Source organism: Lissotriton vulgaris, chromosome 2_1 (genome assembly GCF_964263255.1).
Source record: "Lissotriton vulgaris chromosome 2_1, aLisVul1.2, whole genome shotgun sequence".
Taxonomy (NCBI): domain Eukaryota; kingdom Metazoa; phylum Chordata; class Amphibia; order Caudata; family Salamandridae; genus Lissotriton; species Lissotriton vulgaris.
The window spans coordinates 741,003,478-741,026,627 of NC_141687.1; positions in this window are offsets into that span (position 1 = coordinate 741,003,478).

Sequence of the window (23,150 nt, forward strand, 5' to 3'; positions counted from 1 at the left end):
ACCAATGATCTCAAAGTTGTACTCTAGGGTGCAAAGTTTGGACTCTTGCCAGGCCTTGTGCCCCACCTTCCTCACCTATTGAACCCAATTGTAAGAAGCCTTCGTCCATGCTAGGAAGATAATTCTATAGCTAGGACTTTTTGGGAAAACAATCCTAGCCTGTAGCTTGTATTCTGGGGAGAGGGGATTTGGCAGTTCTGCATTTTTCTGACTTTGCTACCAGGCCTTCAGTCAGTAAAGCTTGCCTTGACGCTTGTGTTTAGGTTAGGGGAGCATGGAGGTTTTGGATTTAACATCTTTTCTACTGTGCCCTTTAGTCCATGCAATTTGCTTCTTCACAGTTGTTTCAGGGTGGAGATAGCTTGACGGTACTGCCTTTTGCCAGCTTTGTTTCTGGGCCATTCAACCCATAAAGTTTACCCAGTTCTTGCATTCCAGCAGAGGCGGGAACTTGGTGCCTTCACCGCTGTGTTCTTCAGTCAGTGAAGCATGCCCTGGTGCTAATGTTCTATGGTGGGAATCAGTTTGGCAGATTTGCCATCAGGCCCTTCAGTCTTTCGAGCTTGTCCCAGTGCTTGTGTTTTGGGTAAGGGTTGAGCTTAGCAGGTCTTCTTTTTGGCCGACTCCCTGATGGGCCATTCAGTCCATGGAATCTAGTGAACTGCAATTTAGTACCCACCAGGTTCAACAATTGGATGATTTCCTCATGTATATCCTTGGATCCATATCAAAAATATGTCATCAATGTATCTTAAAAATAAAAATAAATTGTTGATCCAAAGTCCCTGAGATAAAATAGGATCTTGATCAAACTTGAACATGAAGGTAACAGCATAGCTTGGGGAGCATGATTTCTCATGCTGGCTCCAGTCAGTTGTTGATAAAATGCATTGCCCCATTTGAAATAGCTGTGGTATAATGTAAATTGCATCAACTCCAACATAATCCATCTGTAGCAAAGCCCATTCGAGGGCCTGGAAACTAGAATGTCGGGGAATGGATGAATATAGAGACTTCGCATCAAGTGTACAAAGCAGCTTACCCTGAAGATATTCTACAGTTAATTTCTCCAAACGGTTCAAAAAGTTAGTGGTGTCTTGTATGTTTGAAGAACCTATTTGCACAAACCTTTGTAGATATTGATCTATGAATTTGCCTGTATTCTCATGAATAGATCCACGTGTAGACAGGGTGCAGGGACAGAATATTGAGTAAAAATTACTGAGTTGCACAAATATCAAGTCATTAATATCGTGGTTCAGAAATATTGACAGCAAGAAAAACGTGGTTAAGAATATCAATTTAAGGCAGGGGTCTTCAAACTGTGTGGTGCAACCCCCAGGTGGGCCTTGGAGCGATGCAAAGGGGGTCGCGCATTCCCAGTTACACTTCTGCTCAGGCCCAAGGGCTTCAACCCCCCTCTTCCCCTGTCCTGTGTCTCAGCCCGGGCTGCTGCAGTGCATCCCGAGCTGCTGGGCCTCAGCTGGGCAGTGTCTGCAGTCTTTTGTTCGTCACGCCCGTCAGAGTTTTTCACAGGTCTTTAAAGATGATTTACATATTTAAATGCCTTTGTAAACTAGTTACAGAGGTTTAGAGGCCCATTAGGATGGCGGGCGGATTGCCCCCGCCAGGCTGGCGGTAGCCACTGCCGGCCTGGTTCGGCAATCCACCCGCCATCCTCACCTAAATGACCCACCGCCAAATTAGGATGGCGGGGGAACCGTGGCGGACGGAAAGACCGTCTGCGGCTTTTCCACCCTGGTCACCTTGTGACCGGTGCGGAAAAGGTTTAATATGGTGCCGGTGTCCATCAGACACCGCCATCCATATTAACATGGGCTTCTTTAGATGCCTTTCCGTGGCGGTGAGTGAAGAGGTCAAGGATGAGGAGAAATGTCATTTGCAGAAGAGAAGTGTGGACATGCTAGAAGTGAGTGTGAGCCAAAGGTGAGGGCTTCTTTTAGAACAAAGGGGTGATGTGAAAGATGAATAGGGGGACCGTCGAGGTTTAAGATACAAATAGACAAAACATTGAATGGAGAGATGAGGTGAACGAGAAGTGCTGAGGGGAATGGTGGTATAGGGGCCAGAGAGGCCATGAGATAAATGCGAGAGACTGTTAGAGATGAAGGAAGTGAAAAGACAAAATGGCAAGAGGTGATTAAAGGTGAAGTGAGAGGTTGAATGGGGAGGGTTCAGTAGTCGTAAAATGGGGTGAAAGAAAATGGCCTGCAAAGTGAGAGAGGGATCCGGGTTTGGTAGAAGAGAGAAGGATGGAAGGGAGGGACTGAGAGGAAAAGTGCATGTGTAAACTGCTTAACTCTGCACGAAACAACCAGGGTTTTAAGGGACCCTTGCTTCTCCCGGACAGGGCCAGGTGAGATTCTAATGTGGCAGCATGTATTCCTGCGGGGTGGAAGGCCCTTCACAAAGGTTGACTAGAAATCTTTCTGATGTCAATTGCTGTATTTTGGTTATAAACAGGTACTGTTGGGGTGAATTATTTCCTCAGTGTTACTGTGTGTAAAAAATTCATTTCAAAATAATGAAGCAATGCTATCCCAAAATACCCGGCATCCCATAACATCATTTACATTTTCTTCCCAAACAATTTAGTCACGCCTGTTGCGTAATTTGGTCCTCAACTGCCTCATAATTCCAGTAGTCCTGCCTACAGGTTTAGATATTTTTGTCAGGAGAGGGTCCTTACACATCAAAATGTTGACAGGGGGGGTCTCGGCATCCAAAAGTTTGAAGACCTCTGACTTATGGTTAGTATTATCAATTTTAAAAATATCGAAATGTTTAATATTGTTTGCAAAAATATAGTTGTTAAAAATATAATTTTTTTATTATTGTTGTGTATTTTAGAATATCTTTTATATGTTTGTGATGCATTTCTTCGTATAATAATTGTATTTTTAAAATATATGTGTTACATTTTTAGTGGTTATTGACTTTTTATATTTGAATTTTGCGTTATTAGTTATATAGCAAGTAGTGGGTTTATAAGGGAATAAGGTGGGAAGTAAGTTAATTATATTAAATTAATTGATTATGTTCTTTATTAATATGTGTTTAATTGAGGTTTTATAGTTTTAAATGTGTAAAGTATGTTTTATTAAATAATTATTAATTGGTTAATTAATTTAAATTAATTAATTGGCAATACATCATGGTAATTGTCTAAATAATTTTAGATGATTGTTGTGGTGTTTATAGGAAAAGAATGGTTGGAAGTAATTTGTATTTAATGAATACATAGTTGTTAATTAATGCTAATTATTTGATATTTATTTTGGGTAATTGTTTATTTTTGTGTGTGTTGATTTTCTTTTGAAGGGGTAATGGGTGGGTATTAAATATATTTTAATTACTTTATTATAAGTTGCTAATAGTCATAGTATTTTATTATTTTGTAGTTTCATTTAAGTGTGTGTTGTGGATATTATACTGTTAAAGAGTGAGTAGTCAATTAATGTGTATTCGTTTTTTTTATTTATAATATTTTTTTATTGTTTATTAATTATGTTAATTATGGAAGAGAATGTAATTAAAAATGTTGAAGTGTTTTTTTATTGGTATGGTGTTAAGGGTAGGAAATAAAATAAATACATTTATGTATTAATTTTTTTGTTTGTAAATATTTTCTAGTTTAAAAAAACCTCTAAATGGATGTATTATTTATTTTATATATTATATGTAGGATATTGTTATATGTAATTATTATTATGATATGTTGCCTTATTATATATTTAATATATTTTATTTTTCATTTTGTAAATATTGTTTATTTATTTTTATGATTTTTTTGAATTTGTTTTATTTTTGTATTTTTGTTTTAATTGTTTGAGTGTGTATAGTAATTTGTGTCTCTCCGCTATCCAACACTATCCCTAATGTTGTACTCACTGAAGTGGGAATAGTAATTATTACCCCGCCGGTATCCAACACTATCCCTAATGTTGCACTCACTGGACTCGGTATAGTAATTTTTACCCCTCCAATTTCCATCACTTTCTCTACTGTTGCACTTTTTGGACTGGGAATAGTAATTCCTACCCCTCCGCTATCCACCACTTTTCCTACTGTTGCACTCTTTGGAGTGTGAACGGAAATGTTTACCGCTCCCCTATCCAACCCTTTCCCTACTGGTGTTCTCACTGGAGTGGGAATAGTAGTTTTTACCACTCAGCTGTCCAACACTTTCCCTACTTCTGTATTCATTGGAAATGGAATAGTAAATTTAATTCCTCCGCTATCCAACACTTACTCTACATTTGCACTCAGTGGAGTGGGAATAGTTATTTTTACCCCTTATATTGTGACATTTAAGTTTAAATATTTTTGTAATAGTGTAATGTTTTAATTTATTATAGATTTTGTTTATATTTTAAATCATTTATATATTTAGTTTTTTTGTATATTATTTTAAACTTTTAACATAAATTAAATATAATAGTTTATTAATTGTTTTAAAGTAAATATATATGTATAAATTATCATTTTTGTGTGTTTATGTTTCTAAATTAAGTGTATTTGTTATATTTTATCAAAATGTATTTTAAATTAATTTTATTTAGTTACAATTATATTTAATATAGAATATAGTACATATATATTATTTTATTTCATATTTATTTAAAAGTCAATATTTTATACATCTTTATTTTTACATTGATATTTTTTAGTCAATATTTTTGTACTTACCTGTAGCTAATATTTTTGAGGTCTATATTCTTTCTTAGATATTTTTTACATAAATATTTTTTACATCAATGTTGTGTCAGTGAACCTGTAGATACAATAGGCCTGAATGTGGGTTTCAATGAATATTTCTCTTAGGTAACATGTACATGGTAGGATACAGTGGGATTATCTGGAAGCAGGTATCGCTTTTCCATCTAGGTGATAATGCCATTGCAAGTGGTTTGAGTGATTACAATTTTCAATACCTTAAGAAATTCATTAGTGTGGTTGGCATCCAGCTTTTCAGAGGTTTCAAAGTCTTCCACATGTTCCTGTACATTTTGATAACACTTAGAATGCCTGTGCGGGCTAGCCTACATAAAAAAAACAGAAAGCAAAATCAAAAGCTAGCTAATTGAACACCAGAGTGATATCAGAACTAAGGGGCTTATTAAGATGGCATGACGATTGCCACTGCCGAGCTGGTGGTGGTGGCCATCGTAACGAGAAATACCCCTGCCATATTATGATGGCAGTGGGTATTGCTGCCAATGCAAAGTCCGTCCAAGGCTTTCTGCCGGTCGGCAATCGTTATGATTGCTGGCCGGGTGGAGTTGGGCCAGTAATATGGTGGTGGTGCCTAGCAGGCACAGTCAGCCATATTATGATGTGGGTGTTTTCAAGACATTTCCATGGTGGCAATGCCGCCCTGAAAAGTCTGGCACGGATAGGCTTTGGGGGCCCATTGCAGGCCTCCGGGGGTGGGGGGTTGCACTTGGGGGGTACCCATGGTACCCTCCTGCTGTTCCCTGCACCAGGTGGCAGGCACTTCGTGGTGCCTGCCACCTGGTGCAGGGAAATGCTGTGCGCATCCTAATTGGGCCGGTGAGACCGCTGCACGTCTGGCGATTGGCTCCATCTCTGTTATGATGGCGGGCGGACTGACTATAAGCCCCCAAGAAGCCTTCACCTACTGTAGCGGTACATTTTAATGCAGCATGACACAACAGCAAACAATTGAAATATACAGTACTGAAAGTTGTGTCATTGAAATGTGGGACTAGGAATAGAAAACTATCGCTATGAAAAGAACAGTTTTGGATCAGGAAACTGCAAACTGAGATACCAAAAGGTCCTATGAGCGTATGCAATACATTTTTGTTCTTTGATTTCTGTTCCTCAAATGAGAGAGAGAAAAGTGGTAGCTGTCAGTAGGAAATGGGGGGACTGATAAACAGGATTGGGTGATCCGATTGATCAGAGGCAATGGCCCTCACACACCCAGAATTGTGTCATGCTTCATTATGGCAGCTCCTCATTGGGCTGGCGCTACAATGCCCAATGGGACCCTGAAGTGGCTTTTTGCCAGGATCTTTAATGTTGGTTGCCCTGACAATGAGTATATGTGGTGGTGCTGTGGGTGTAGGGTGGTGAAGTGAGTGGTTAAAAATGACCCCTTGTCATAAGTATAAAACATAGTGGCTGTCCTCAGAATTGCTGAACCTGAAAGCGCATAAGTTGTGAATCAGGGTCAACATGTTTCTTGCCTTATGTGGTTCAACAGAATCAGTACCCCTTAGAAATTAATTTTACCACTCACTTCACTGAGTAACCTTTTCAAAAGTTGCCATTTTCTAGTCCTAACTAAGCATGGGCGTAAAATCTGTTCCGCTCGCGGAATTTGCGGATTTTCGGCAAATTCGCAATCCACAAACTCTCAAATTCGCACGCAGCGGATTTCTTTGCTTGGTGATACAATATTGCGGCGGGCGGCGTTCACTTACCGTCATTCAGCGTTTGCAGAGTTGTTTTTTTCCATATTTTGCGTGTGCTGCGCCATTTTGGACCTTGCTGCAGGATCCTGCGGGAGTTTGGCGACCGCGATTACGTCATCGTGGCCTGCCACCTTGCACAGCACGCATCGCGAGAGTTCGCCATTGCAAACACATAGATGCAGCGGGCAGCAACAATCTCGCACCGGGAAATTGCAAAATTTGCAATTCTGCACAAGAAATCCACCAGCAAGCAGCATAAACCTTCTGAAAATGATGATTTTTATCAGAATAACTCCTCGGGTTGACATTTGCCTGCACTTTTTTTTGCAAGGTGTCCATTTTTTGGGGGGGGGGGGAAGGAAGTGCCCCACAGTCTCCAACTTCCTGTTCCTGTTCAGCAGGCTCCTCCCAGTGCTTTCTTCATGTGCTGGTCACTTTGATTTGGATCTTGACCTTGAAGGATTACTTTTTGTGGATGCTGCTGGATATTTGGACTTAAGACAGACTTAAGACAGACTTAAGACAAACTTAAGACAGACTTAAGACCAACTTAAGACAAAATCCTAACTTCTGTGAATACCAAAAGTAGTAAGTTGATTCTGTGAATAACAAAAGTAGTAAGTGCATTCTGTGAATGCCAAAAGTAGTAAGTGCATTCTGTGAATACCAAAATAGTAGTAAGTTTAGGATTGAGTCTTAAGTTCATTCTGTGAATCGGGCCCAGTGTCTTTCCAACATTTTGGAAAAGGCGGGGAGTAACGATATTGGCCGATAGTTGGCCAATATCGTAGGATCAGCGGTCAGCTTTTTTAACAGAGGGCTGACTATGGCATGTTTCCATAAGGCAGGAACTGAGGCCTGTTCCATGGAGGCATTGAGTGTATCTGTGATGGGAGTCAGGGTAGAGTCCTCCAGTTGGCTCATGATACTGAAGGGAATGGGGTCACGAGGGGAACCCGATTTGATAGATTTTAAAAGCTTCCTCAATTGATCTGGTGTAATAGGAGGCCAGGCTTCAAGATGACAGTTTCCTTTAGCAATTAGGGAGGTGTCCTCTTGATTATGAGTGGTAGTGCTATTATTATGGATATTGGAGACAATCTTCTCAATTTTTTCAGTGAAAAAGGACGCCAGATCCTGACACTGCTGGGTATTGAGTGGGGCCGCCTCCGCTCTAGAGTTTTCTCCAGCCAATTCCTTCACAGTGTGGAAAAGCGTCTGAGCTTTGTTTACAGCTGTATTTATGGTGGTTGTCACGTAGCTTGCTTTAGCTTTCATACATGCCGAGTGATAGTTGTTTCTGGCCTTGCGGTAGATCTCTTTTTGATGCAGTTCGTAGTTCTTACGCCACTGCCTCTCTAAGTTCTTACAGGTGGATTTTTCTTTCTTAAGGGCCTCTGTGAACCAAGGGGCCGGGGGACGATGTACTTTCCCTTTACAGCGGGATAAGGGCAGACTGGCGTTCACTGCATCATTTAGCCATGTCTGTATGGCATCAGATAAATTTTCCATGTCTCCATCCAGGCATGGATGATCTTTATTCAATGCACTATTGAGGTTCTCTAAGTTTAAGTTTTTCCAGTTTCTCCTAAAGGAGTCAGAAGGGGTAGTAGATGGGCGTTTGGTGGGTTTGAGAGAAATAGAGAAGAGTATGAGAAAATGATCTGACCAGCAAATGGGAGTGGTGTTCATCCAAGATAATTCTTTCATGTTAGAGATGATAGGGTCAAGCAGATGTCCCGCTTTGTGGGTAGAGCCCTTAGTGCACAGTGTCATGTCTAAAGCCATGAAGTCATCTATAAGATTTTTACAGGTCTTATTGTTGTCGTCGTCCAAATGGAGATTCAGGTCCCCGAGTACTGTAAAATTTTGAGCTTTTAAATGGTGGGGTAATATGAGGTTTACCAAATTTTCTGACCAAGTAGGGTTATTAACTGGTGGTCGGTAGACAAGTAGGCCAGAAAAGGTAAAGTTAGGGCTGAGGATAATTTTAAAAGATGCCGCTTCACAATTGGGAATGTCTGCAGGTTCGAAATGGCATATGAAATCCCTTCTATAAATAATAGCAATGCCCCCTCCTGTTTGGCCAATACGATCCCTCCTTACAATAGCGTAGCTCGGGGGGAGTGCCGTGGCCACATCAGGGCCTGCACTGTCGTGAAGCCAGGTTTCTGTGAGAAAAATCGCACTGGGCTTCTCTTCCAGTAGGAGGTGGAAGATATCTAGTTTATGTTGGGGTAATGAACGGCAATTTACCAGGTAGAATGTAAAAGTACTAGAACAGTCCTCCTGCCGTGGGAATTTATGGAAGGGGCCATGAGAAGTATCCGGATAAGGCTGGTGATTGGACAGAGTAATAGAACACTCAGGGCAAGTTTGTGTTCCAGCACACAAAGGGTTCAGCGTAATACATTTCTCATGTCTAGCAGGGCGTAGCGCTCTGAGAGCCTTTCCAGATAGCATCATACCTGTGCAAAGGGAGAGGCAGAGTTCTGTGCCCTATGTCCCGGCCTGGCCCGGACGGGCACAGACGGGCTGACTCTGGCTGGACTCCGGCGAAGACGAGGTGCGACCGCTAAAACGCGTCCGCTAACGCGGAGAAGGACTGTTTCCTTTTATGGCGGAGACTAGCGCTTTCTCACCGCGCTGTCCCGCACTAAGATGGCCGCCACTGGAATCCCTGATGCTCGGTGCCTTGCCCTAACTCGGCAGGTATCGAGCGAGTGAAAAGTTTTACTCAAGAGTTTGTGTCAGCGTCAAAATAGCTGTGCGCTAGAAAGTGGAATTTTAAAAAACAAGGTAATTTAAAACGGAGGTCTAGTACACAACATAACAATTCGATTTTTAAAAATAGTAAAGGTCAAGCTAGTACAGCTAGAATCGCTCTCAACATGAAGCTGTGCAGCAGCGTAACAAGCTGCTCGTGCTGCTTGCTGAAATTCGCAAGACACTGTTTGGGGCTCCTTTTATGGCGGAGACTAGCGCTCTCTCACCGCGCTGTCCCGCACTAAGATGGCCGCCACTGGAATCCCTGATGCTCGGTGCCTTGCCCTAACTCGGCAGGTATCGAGCGAGTGAAAAGTTTTACTCAAGAGTGTGTGTCAGCGTCAAAATAGCTGTGCGCTAGAAAGTGGAATTTTAAAAAACAAGGTAATTTAAAACGGAGGTCTAATACACAACATAACAATTCGATTTTTAAAAATAGTAAAGGTCAAGCTAGTACAGCTAGAATCGCTCTCAACATGAAGCTGTGCAGCAGCGTAACAAGCTGCTCGTGTTGCTTGCTGATGACCCTTTGAAGCTGAAAAGTTTTCTTTATTCGTATTCCAGTTAGACGATGGATACTGCCTCGGCCTCAACCTCTAAGTAATCTTCTGTCACTGCAATGGTGTTGCCTCTCTGTTCTTTAGTTAATATTTATGATGGTTACTTATGTTTCACAGTATATATTGTATGAATATTACTTGTTGATATGTTAAATCTCTTGTTCTCTTTCTTACACAGATGTTTTTGTTTTTCCGGCTCTTCTGGTTCCTTCCCTGTGTTCGTGAGGTCCGTTGGGTCTTCTCCCTTCCTTCGTCTCCCCATTTGAGCTGTGGCTGCGTCGTCATTCTTCTCGTGGCCTCCACCCTCCCACCCTTTGCCTTGTCTTGTTCCAGATGTTATGTAAGTTTCCTATCTTCCCCTTTTTCCTAGTGTTTTTTACCATTTGGTTCTTGTTATATTTTTGGTTTCCTGCCCACCTGCTCTTTTTTTCTCATACCTTCTCTTACTTCAACACCCTGAATCTCTTAATTTTTCTTCCCCCCTTCTTTGGTTTTATTTTTGTCTCTTCTACATATTTTCCCCAGGACATTTATCTTCTTCTTCTCTTTTTATTACCACTTTTCCCTATTGCTTGATAGTTTTACTTCTTTTTCATTTTCGTGTTTGTGTAGAAGTCATAACCTCTTTTTTTCAGGATGTAGATATTTCTGCTTTATCTTTCCTCCTCCTCTAATACACCTGAACTTCCTTCCTGTCTTTACTTTGTTCTCTCTTGTTGTACATTCTTTTGATCTCACCAATTTTTTCTCTCTTTTCCTTTTTCCTTTTTCCGTTTCTATCTTTTCTTTATTTCCTTTTTACTCTTCCTTCTTCATGGGTTTTTCTCTTACTTTTGTATACGTTATACTCTATTGCATATTTTCTCTACGATATCTTTGCATCTATTACGGTTTCATTACCTTACTGCACATGCTAAGTCCTTGAATCTAACTTCCTGGAATATCAAGGGTATCAATTCCCCAATTAAGCGTCAACGCATTTTATCTCACCTAGCCAAATTGAATGTTGACATTGCGTTTCTCCAGGAAACTCACCTTTCTGACACGGAGTCTGCTAAGCTTAAAAGAGGTTGGGTAGGTGCAGTTTTAAATTCTCAAGGTGATGGTAAACGCAATGGTGTTGCAATTGTATGTCGCAGGTCTCTCCCTTTCACTGTCATTTCCCAAGATTCTGATACTAATGGCCGATGGATACATGTCAGACTATCACTTAGAGGTGTTCCAATATCTCTTCTTAATGTTTATGGCCCCACTAATGGTGAACCCCTTTTTTGGGCTAAGTTTTCTCCATGCATCACCCATTTCATGGATGACAATTTTATCCTTGCGGGAGATTGCAATTAACCTTTTGATCCGTTTATAGATAGGAAATCTGATGTCACCTATGTTCCTACTAAATCGCACAAACTTTTTACTCAAGCTATATCCCAACATAAGCTTGTTGACTCTTGGCGACTCTGCAACCCGACTTTGCAGGAATATACCTTTAACTCCCCATACCATCGCTCACAATCACGGATTGACTACATTTTTGTTTCCCATGATCTTGCTCAAACGCTTAATTCAGCGGAAATTGGTCTGATTTTGCTCTCCGATCATGCCCCTGTCATAGTCAGCCTTGATGTGCTTCCTAAAGTTGATGGTCCCAGGAGATGGCGTTTTAACAATACCCTCCTCTTGGATCCCAAATTCTCCACATCTTTCACCGCCTTTTTCGATGAATTTTTTCTGTTTACGATATTCGGCCCATTTCGAAACACACTGTTTAGGACGCTTTCAAAGCAGCTGCGCGCGACTTCATTATTAACTATGTCGCAAAGAAATGTAGGACTGCTCGCCAATTCACTAAAACCCTCCTTCTTGACATTAAGCGATTGGAACACGCCTATTTCACCTCACATTCCAAAGATAGTCTGACAACTTAGGTCGCTGCCAAGCTTAAATTAAATGAAAAGTCTACTGAAGATGCCTCCTTATATTTACTCAAGTCAAGTGCTAAGTTCTATGGTGGTAGGAACAAAGCTGGGAAAATCCTTGCCAATTACCTGAAGGTCAAACACAACAAGATGACTATTGAATCCGTATATGACACCGATGCACACTTACAACACAAAGATGCCGACATTCTTGCCACATTCTCCCGCTTCTACGAGTCCCTATACACATCTGACACCCAACCCTCTCCCCATTCTCTTTCACAATTCTTCTCAACTATTCAACCACCTGCTCATTTCCCTCTTGATCTTTCCTCTTTGGAGACTGACATCTCACAGAAAGAGCTGCTCACCGCGCTTCAGCGTCTTAAACTCAACAAAGCCCCTGGTCCAGATGGTTTTACCGTTGAGTTTTACCTTCATTTCTCCAAATTACTGCTTACGAAGCTGCATTCTCTTCTCCATTCCTTTGCTGATTTAGGTGCCTCCTCAGGGTCCTTTTCGGATGCACACATCTGTTTAATACCCAAGCCCGGAAAAGACGCGCAATATTGCAAGAATTACAGACCCATATCCCTTGTTAATATTGACTATAAAATCTACGCCAAGACATTGGCAATGAGGTTGGATCATCTACTTCCTGACCTCTTAGGAGAACAACAATCCGGCTTTGTTAAAGGCTGTTACATCACTGACAACACAAGGCTTTTATTTAACATACTGTCAAAATCATCCAGTATTCCCTTGCGGCGATTGCCTTAGATGTTGAAAAGGCTTTCAACAGGGTTGAATGGCCTTACCTCTTCTACATTCTCGGATTGTTTGGTTTTGGCCCTACATTTATTTCCCTAATCTCGCTGTTGTATACTCACCCAAGGGCTGCAGTTTTTGCTAAAGGTCAAATTTCCCCCTACTTTGACCTTGGTAGAGGAGTTCGCCAAGGATGCCCCCTCTCACCCTTTCTTTTCAATCTTGCTTTAGAACCTTTCTTGTCCAGATTATGCCAGAACCCCGACATTCATGGCTTTCAGACAGCAGAATCCCCCATTAAATTAGCTGCTTACGCAGATGATATTTTGCTCTTTATTTTGAATCCCACAGTCTCCATCCCTGCTTTCTTGGAGGAAGTACAGCAGTATTCCTTAATCTCTGTTTATAAGCTTAATAATGATGAATGTGAGATCCTTCCCTTGACAAAATTCACCTTTAAACATGACTTTAGCGCCTCCAATTTTACCTGGAACCCTTCCCACATCACCCCTTCCATCCCTGACACTGTTTCCCTTTGCCTTACTAAGTGCACTCAGAAACTATCCGACCTCACAGCCAGGTGGCATCCTCTTTACCTGTCTTGGTGGGGTCGTTTGGACACCATTAAGATGATGCTTTCCCCCATTGTTTTATACACACTCTCCAATATCCCCGTCTCTATCCCAGCCAAATTGTTCAAGAAAATTAACTCAATCTTGTCCTCCTTTTTATGGCACAACAAAAAACACAGAATGTCCCTTGCTTGGCTCATTCGCCCTCAAGGAGGAGTTAATTTTCCGGATTTCCCAGCCTATCATAAGGCTTTTCTGTGACGTCAAGCATCCTTTTGGTTACAAGACCCTGATTCCCCTTGCCCTCTGTGGACCAAGATTGAACGCCTCTTCCTCTCCCCTTTCTCCTTTGCTGAATATATTTCTTTTTCATGCAAGCCCTCCTTGATTCCTACTCTCATTCATAAATTCACTATCAAACTTCTTTTATCCTCTAATCCCCCCTCACCTGCGAATATTGTCGATTTCCTTTCATCCACTATTTGGCACAATAAATACCTCCTAATCCGAGGTAAACCCTTTTACAGGAAGTCTTGGAGATCCAAGGGGTTGCTTTGAATTTCGCAGCTTTTCTCACAATCCACCTTCTTGCATTTCCACACCCTCTGTTCCACCTTATATTTACCCTTCTCCTTTGCTCCCAAATATCTTCTGCTCAAAGAAGCAGTAATGGAGGTTCATACGAGACTCCTGCAAACAGCTCTCCTCCTGTTTCACCTAACCTCACTCTCCCACATCACTCTATCCTACAAGCTCTTCCCAAAGCTTCTGTTATTTATAAGCACCTTCATGCACTTACACTCCCCAGGCCCAAATCCAAGGTGGAGGAGCAATGGTAAAATGATTTATCTACATCATGGCCAATATCTCTGTGGGACAAGATTTGGGCAAAACTTCGCAAAACCTCTAGGCGGCATCCTTGACGCAATCTATGTTTTTCATATATAATCGACTGCTTCAGACTCCTTCTACCCTCCACAAACGATTCCCTACCACCCCAGATGTATGTTGGTCTTGCTCCTTACCTAATGCTACTTTATTTCACATGTTGTTCCTATGCAATAATGTACATGCCTTTTGGTGACAGTTTTGGGCACAAATTAATGTTATCTTTCACACATGTATCCCCTTTTCTCCCATCCACATCTTTTTGGGAAGTCTCTCTCCTTGTTGGGATATGACTGATCTTTATGTTCGTATTGTTGATTTACTACTGGCTGTTGCATTTCAACAAATTACTATTAATTGGAAGTCTTCCTCTACCATTACTTTTCAAGCTTGGTGGTATAATGTTTGTCAAAATCATAGGCTTGATACTGCTTTTGTTTTTCCTGCCCAGATGGCAGCTAAACGTGCAGAATTATGGCTTCCTGTCACTATGTATTTAGATAATTGCACAACTCGTTCCTTTTGTTTACGTTCTGCTCAACAAGAGGTTCCTAAACCTCCTTGATACCCTTTTTCATCCCGCTTTCTTTGTTAACATAATTTTTTGAATACCCTAATTTGCATTTACTTTTATTGAATCATTGTTGTATCTCTTCTTTTTTGTCAGAATTCTCTGTTGTTAATCCCCAGGATTGTATTGATGCTGTAAAGGGGCCCTCCTCTAGATCATCCCAAGTCTGGCAATGAGTGTTCTCAGACTGTTAAGGAGATCAAGCGGGGGAAAAAAGGTCCGGAGGGGAACGGCTGGGCTGCAGGAACTGGAGGCCTGTAAATATACAAAGCACGAAATAAGTGGCACTATCACCCTATATACTAACATACAATTCACAGAAGCTATTCGTCTCTCACCTGTAAGAACTAAACAGGAATGCTGAATATATTGGGTAAAGAGAATGGGCAGCTTCTCATCCCCCAGGTTTCCTACTGTAAAAGAAAAGTGACAATCTCACTATTACTTGGCGTCCAAGGAATAACCACTGTGCTATTATGTAGAAAGATGAGGACACACCTACCCTATTCGGAATGAGGAAGACCTGACTGCCCTCTTGACTTCTGGCACCTTTTTCTCTCCACCCTTCTCCATTAAAGAGAAAGAACCATAACGCTCTTGTTCCTTCACAGGATATTATCATTTATTCCCTCAGATAATGTTCCATAATACATTACTTCATGTATCAGCAGTGTGTGTGTGGAGATAATGATTCAGCTCAGTCACAATGATCCCTTCAAACACAACGTTCCCCCGGAATAAGTTACTGTGGTTCGTAATGAACCAAAACAAAAGGCAGCCCAGCCCAAGTAAAGTAGTAAACCTTCACTTCCGCAGATAGCCAATCTACAAAAGAATCAAGTGTATAATACCTTCGGAAAATAGCGCAATGACTCCAGGCGCTCAAAGAGCCCCGAAGACCAAGACAAGCAAATGTCAATTCAAATATTTACCGGGTAGGCGGCACAGAGTTTCCCAGCAACAATAACAAGAATGAACCCCAAAACAAAACCTGCTGTAAGGGTCCCAGCGATGCGGGCGCTTCCAAAGCCCCAGCTAATAATCCACAGGAGGAACACACAGGATGTTACAGGGTCCCAGCGATGCGGACGCTTCAAAGCCTCAGCCAATAATCCACAGGAGGAACACACAGGATGTTACAGGGTCCCAGCGATGCGGGCGCTTCCAAAGCCCCAGCCAATAATCCACCATGTTTGGAGTGCAAAGCACACATTAACACTCCCACAAAGAATCAGAAGAAACAGGAACAAAACGCTAAGCCACCATACAAGAATAATCAGCAGCGCGTCTTCCTGCTTGTTTCAATATATGCGTTTCCTGTCGCATAGCATCACTCCGGCGCGACGCTCAAAGAATCATGGGATTTGTAGGTTGATTCCCGTAATTCACTCAGGCTGCAGGCAGTGATTTGCCAGCGGCCGGGAATCCTGACAGAACACCCCCCCTTCTGAAACTCACTGACTGCCTCCAGGCTTGCCAGGATGCAAACGGTGGAACTTCCACACAAGTCTGGGAGCATGCACAGCCGTAACAGGCTCCCAAGAGTCCTCCTCAGGTCCATACCCTTTCCAGGATACCAAATACTGAAGTTTGCCTCGAACTCTCCTTGCATCCAAAATACTCCTTACTTCATATTCAATGTCTTGATGCACTGTCACAGGCAACGGGGGCTTACTGCCAGGACATTTTGCAGGCTTTAGAAGAGACACATGAAACACCGGATGTATCCTGAAATGAGCTGGAAGATGCAATTTCACAGCTACAGGGTTTATGTGCCTGATCACTTTTTAAGGTCCAATGAACCTAGGGTTGAAAACACTGTACTTGCGAAATCGAATGTTCCTAGTGGACAACCACACCCAATCCCCCCTGTTGTACTCTGGACTATGTGGATGTGTATACATATAGGTGAGGCTCCAATTGTTTAAATACTGTATGAGTGGGGGGCTGCCTTACCTATTCCCTTCCCCCTATACCCCCAAGTGATTGTTCTTTCGTACTCTGGACATGACCTGCGGTGCTTATCTGCCTGTAACTTATACCTACATTTAGCTTTCTCCAGGTTATTTCGTGCTTGTACCACAGTGCTACGTAGATGAACCAAGCGGGATTGCAATTTAGGGATCTTAACCTTACTGGAAGGCACACTCAAAGGGGCAAACGGTGGGTGAAAACCGTAGGTACATTAGAACAGAGTGTACTGAGTAGAAGAATGTATCGCATCATTGTACGTCACCTCTGCTGCCCACAGCCAGTCAACCCATGCATCATTGATGGTATCCACAAAACATCTTAGATATTGCTTAAGTGTTTGATTTAAACGTTCGGTCTGACCGTCTGTTTGGGGATGAAAGCTTGTGGAGAGTGAGGAAGAAATACAAAGTTTCTCACACCAAGCCGTCCTATTCTCCACTCCGGATGCATTCGAAACCAAGTCTTCAATTTGAATGTTCGGATACCTCTCCTGATCTTTTGGAGGAAATCCTCAATGCCTATCACTCCCAACACCTTCCTAGGTTTGATGATGCTCCTCTCTGGTGCAATTAGAACAGGGGGATTGTTTTCTTGGCGAGTTAGAGTGTCCGCCTTCCTGTTTTCACTTCCTGGACGGAAATTGACTATGAAGTGAAATTCTGCAAAAAACAACATCCATCTGAGTTGTCTGGGGGTGAGATGTCTGGCTGCCCGCATAAACTGTAAATTTTGATGGTCGGTATACACCGTGATCTGATGAGACGCTCCCATTAACCAATGCCTCCATTCTGTAAACGCGTCTTTTATTGCTAAAAGTTATTTTTCTGCAATCGTATAATTTTGCTCTGCTGCATTTAATTTGCGAGACATGAATGCAATGAGATGGAGGTGACCTGTACTCTCATTTCTTTAGGATAGGACCGCCCCTACTGCCATTTCTGAAGCATCTACTTCCACCACAAAAGGAAGGTCAGGATTGGCATGTGTAAGTACTGGGGCTGTGACAAAGGCTTTCTTCAATTGTTCAAACGCTTTTTGTTCTGCTGTGCTCCAAAAGAACGGGATGTTTTTACGGGTTAACCTTGTGAGCGGAGTCACCATCTCAGAGAAATGCGCTATGAATCTCCGGGAGAAGTTCGCAAATCCTAGGAGGCTTTGAATGTCTTTGATGCTGTTAGGTCTAGGCCACTCCACAATCGCTTGTACCTTTCTTTCAGCCATCACCTGACCAGACGGACTGAGCATGACCCCTAGGAACTCTACGGTGGTAACATGAAATTCACATTTCGTCAATTTACAGTACAGAAGATTCCGCTGTAATGCTTGAAGGACTTGGCATACATGATCTTGGTGTTCCAGCTCAGTGTTTGAGTATATCAAGATATCATCTATGTATACCACAACAAAGATGTCTAAAAACTCACGTAATACTTCATTCAAAAAAAATTGGAAGGAGGCTGGGGCATTACAGAGCCCAAAGGGCATCACATGATATTCAAAGAGCCCATACCGCGTCTTAAAGGCGGTTTTCCACTCATCGCCTTGTCTCATACGTACTAAGTGGTATGCCCCTCTTAAGTACAATTTCGTGTAGATATTGGCGGCTCGTACTTGTTCCAGAAGTACCGGAATCAATGGGAGCGGGTATTGATTCTTGATCGTAATGGCATGTAACGCTCTAAAGTCGATGCAACAGCGTAATTCTCTGTTCGCTTTGGGTATAAAGAAAAGAGGAGAGGCCGCTGGGGACCTAGAAGGTCAAATGAATCCTAAATTTAATAGCTTATCCAGATATTTTCTGAGATGCACTGTTTCTGGTTGAGTGAGTGCATATATTCTACCGCATGGAATCACAGATCCAGGTACCAAATCAATTCGGCAATCGTATTCCCTATGCGGTGGTAATACCTCAGCCTTACTCTCACTGAACACTTCAACATACTCCTGATAACAACTTGGTAACGACACCACCTTTTCGGCTGCGGTAGTTATGTAATGCATGGTCGCCAAAACAGTTGAAGGATGGGGGGATTCAATGTTGCAATGCTCTTGACACTAAGTGGAGTGCAAATCTAAAGACTGCTCGGTCCAATGAATTGTAGGTTCATGTTTCTTCAACCATGGGAGTCCCAATATCACCCCATAATGAGGAGCATGGATGAGGTTAAGTGAAAGAAGTACTTTATGATAACCTCCACACCAAAGCTCATACTCAGGAGTGTGTTGATTGATCGGGCCTGATTCCAATTCATGTCCGTCAACTGCGAACACCACTTCAGGAACTTGTTTCAATACTGGAGTCACCCCCAATCTACGAGCTTCCTCCTTATCCATAAAACAGCCCGTAGCTCCCGAATCCACCATGGCTCTGATTTGTTTTGAGGCTTGGTCAATCCATAACTCCATTTCCAGAAGGAACAGACGAGTACAGGCATGATCTTCATACGTAACTGAAGGGATAAGTTGCTTGCTTGAGTTACTCCCTTCTGATGGACTCAAGCACTGGAGTTTTCCAACCCTTTTTCCACAGAGGAAGCAGCCAATTGTCCCGTACGAAAATGACCTCCCTTAGGTTTTATAGGGCATTCACGCAAAAAGTGTCCTTTTTCCCGCAGTAAAGACACAACCCAAATTTGCGGCGATGCTCTCTTTCACTGAGTGTCAGTGAAGCTCTTACAGCTCCGATTTCCATTGGTTCCGTCTTTCCTTCTGGCTTTTCCCCACCGAACTGTTTGTCGCCCATAGTTATAGGCCTATCTTTTCTTCCATGATCCCCTTTTCGTTCCCTTAAACGATGGTCCAATCTCAATGCCAAATCGATAAGAGCAGCCCAAGTTGTGGTTTGGGGTTCGACCTGTGCTATGACATCTTTTAAATTCTCTGTGAGTCCTTGATAGAACAATACAGTTTTTTTGCTTCGGGCCACTCCGTTTCTGCTACTAGTATCCTAAAATGATTCAGGTAAGTGACTAAGTCTGATGATCCCTGTCTAAGTACTAGCAATTCCTTGTCTGCTGAAAAGGTTTCTGCTCTCCTGTCGAATGTTTTTTCGAACTCTGCTCGGAACAGATCCCAATCATACAGAATGGGGTCATTGCTCTTAACTATAGGGACGGCCCACTGCGCTGCCTCTCCACCCAGATAGGATATCAAAAAGGAAACCCTAGCTTGATTAGTCAAAAAGAACTTTGGTTTACAAGTGAAATGTAACATCACTTGTGTCATAAACACTTGCACCTTCTTCCTATCACCATGAAATTGTTCCGGGGTGCTAACGGAACTGGTGAGGGCATTTCTACCATCACTGAAGCAGGTTGAGGGGCTCCTACATCAAAAGGTTTTCGCTGTAACGCGTCTACCCGTGCTTGTAGTGCGGCCGTTTCCTGACGTGATGCAAAAAGTTCTGCTTGTACTAGGCCTAAAGCCTCCATCACGTCATCCATGGAGGCCATCCTTTTATCAATACAACCGGGAGGATATGAATACTTGGGCCGATTATTCTGTCAGAATCCTTTGTTGCTAATCCCCAGGATTGTATTGATGCTGTAAAGGGGCCCTCCTCTAGATCATCCCAAGTCTGGCAATGAGTGTTCTCAGACTGTTAAGGAGATCAAGCGGGGGGAAAAAAGGTCCAGAGGGGAACAGCTGGGCTGCAGGAACTGGAGACCTGTAAATGTACAAAGCAAGAAATAAGTGGCACTGTCACCCTATATACTAACCTACAATTCACAGAAGCTATTCGTCTCTCCCCTGTAAGAACTAAACAGGAATGCTGAATATATCGGGTAAAGAGAATGGGCAACTTCTCATCCCCCAGGTTTCCTACTGTAAAATAAAAGTGACAATCTCACTATTACTTGGCGTCCAAAGAATAACCACTGTGCTAATATGTAGAAAGATGAGGACACACCTACCCAATTCGGAATGAGGAAGACCTGACTGCCCTCTTGACTTCTGGCACCTTTTTCTCTCTACCCTTCTCCATTAAAGAGAAAGAACCATAACGCTCTTGTTCCTTCACAGGATATTATCATTCATCCCCTCAGATAATATTCCATAATACATTACTTCATGTATCAGCAGTGTGTGTGTGGAGATAATGATTCAGCTCAGTCACAATGATCTCTTCAAACACAACGTTCCCCCGGAATAAGTTACTGCGGTTCGTAATGAACCAAAACAAAAGGCAGCCCAGCCCAAGTAAAGTAGCAAACCTTCACTTCTGCAGATAGCCAATCTACAAAAGAATCAAGTTTATAATGCCTTCGCAAAATAGCGCAATGACTCCAGGCGCTCAAAGAACCCCGAAGACCAAGACAAGCAAATGTCAATTCAAATGTTTAGCAGGTAGGCGGCACAGAGTTTCCAAGCAACAATAACAAGAATGAACCCCAAAACAAAACCTGCTGTAAGGGTCCCAGCGATGCGGGCGCTTCCAAAGCCCCAGCCAATAATCCACAGGAGGAACACACAGGATGTTACAGGGTCCCAGCGATGCGGGCGCTTCCAAAGCCCCAGCCAATACTCCACAGGAGGAACACACAGGATGTTACAGGGTCCCAGCGATGCGGGCGCTTCCAAAGCCCCAGCTGATAATCCACAGGAGGAACACACAGGATGTTACAGGGTCCCAGCGATGCGGGCGCTTCCAAAGCCCCAGCCAATAATCCTCCACGTTTGGAGTGCAAAGAGCACATTAACACTCCCACAAAGATTCAGAAGAAACAGGAACAAAACGCTAAGCCACCATACAAGAATAATCAGCAGCGCGTCTTCCTGCTTGTTTCAATATATGCGTTTCCTGTCGCATAGCATCACTCCGGCGCAACGCTCAAAGGATCATGGGATTTGTAGTTTGATTCCCGTAATTCACTCAGGCTGCAGGCAGTGATTTACCAGCGTGCCGGGAATCCTGACATTTTTATCCTTATTGCCCATGAAAAGTTTATTGTTATTCCTACATCCTCATAATGTACATTGCTTTTTCTTCTTATGCTCTCCCTTCCTCCCCCACTTTCTCCCCCACAATTTTTTCATTGTATTTTGTATTTATGCCTTTTACTATGATCAATAAACCTTCATTGAACTAAAAAAAAGAAGATAAATAATCTGATTATCTATCACTGCACATGGTATGTATTTGCTTACATATGGGATGACTTTAGGTGCTTTGCTTTTTATTGAGTAAACAGTGATACATCCACACATGAATGACCGAGTTCTACTAAACTTATTAACAGAGGTAGTGAGTGGCCATCGTAATAGCCGGATATATGCTGTGCTTGCAATACAAACTACTGCTACTATTCAGACAAAATTACAACTTCTTTTCCTTGCCTTTCCTACACTGGGACGGACGCGCGGATGCGGTGTTACATGCTCTTCAAAGTAACACTTAGTTCATCCAGTGACCGTCTACTCTCTCTAGATACACATATGCTATCTAAGAGTCAGATAGTACCATGATCCAGGCATCCATCCATTCAAACTATATGTCAATCATTCTTCTTCATGTCTCTCATCTGGACAAACCTTATGTTTTCTCACGGGGAGCACACTATGCAGTCTGCAATCTCAATAAGTAAGGAATATAAGAGCTTACCACTGCCCGCCACTACCGTGGCAACCTGCACAGCAGTTTGTTTCGGCACTTGCACCGCCTCATCCCCAGAACTTTCCTCCTCCACCTCCGCGCTGGGCCCAGAACCAGATGTTCCACCTACAAAGTAAATTTAAGAATGTTAAATGTCATAGACATACACCACTCACTAGTCTTTTGTCTAGGAATGAAGACATGTGAATACAGAAACCAATCTAATCATTTGTGACTGTCTACTCTAAAGTAAAAATGTCCCTTTTTCCAGGGAAGGGTGTTGTCTTGCTGCACTTTTTGGCACAACTGATGAATGCTTGCTTTTTAACACGCACCATTTTTCGCATAACAGACAGAAGCTTCACTTCTAAGAACAAATCATCATCACTGGGACGGAGGGACCAACGATTCAGCACCAAAAAGAAAAATTAAAGTTCAAACCAGGTGAGGGCTCGGCTAGCCCACAATAAATGGTTGAAATAAATCACTATAAGCACTTTTCCATTTTTAATCAACCGTTTATGTTTTATGACAAGCTTGATTTTAATAAATATTTTTACTTTTAATAAAGCTTTAAAACTTAAATAGACTCTGTGGTTTTAGGTCAAGAGTGAATGGGCAAAAGGTTTTGCAATTTGCAAGCATGAGTCTGTGCCTCTGACACTTCTGGACTCTGACTCCGTACTCCAGTCCTGCGTTCGATAATCGTCATTGGGAATCAATCATCAATGAATTCGGGAGCTAAATGACTCTGCCACACTATCTAGTCAGTAAGGAGATTGGGGGTTCTTCAAAGTCTGATATCACTGAGGTATGTGGAAAGTCTACCTATTATAACTGATAAACAGTGCACCATTTAGTGTCCATAGTTCTGTTTGTGCAGATTTGTCCCTGGAACAGTAGTAGTATGGATTGTCCTCCTATCCAAACCAAAAGTAAAGTAGTATCTTATTCTTTCTTGGTGATCATTCACCTTTTTATTGTTGGTAATTGTCAAAGCATAAACATTTAGAAGACTTGAAAAGACATTATGGACAATCCCAGAGGACTGCACTCAGTGCATAGAGCAATTGCTGAC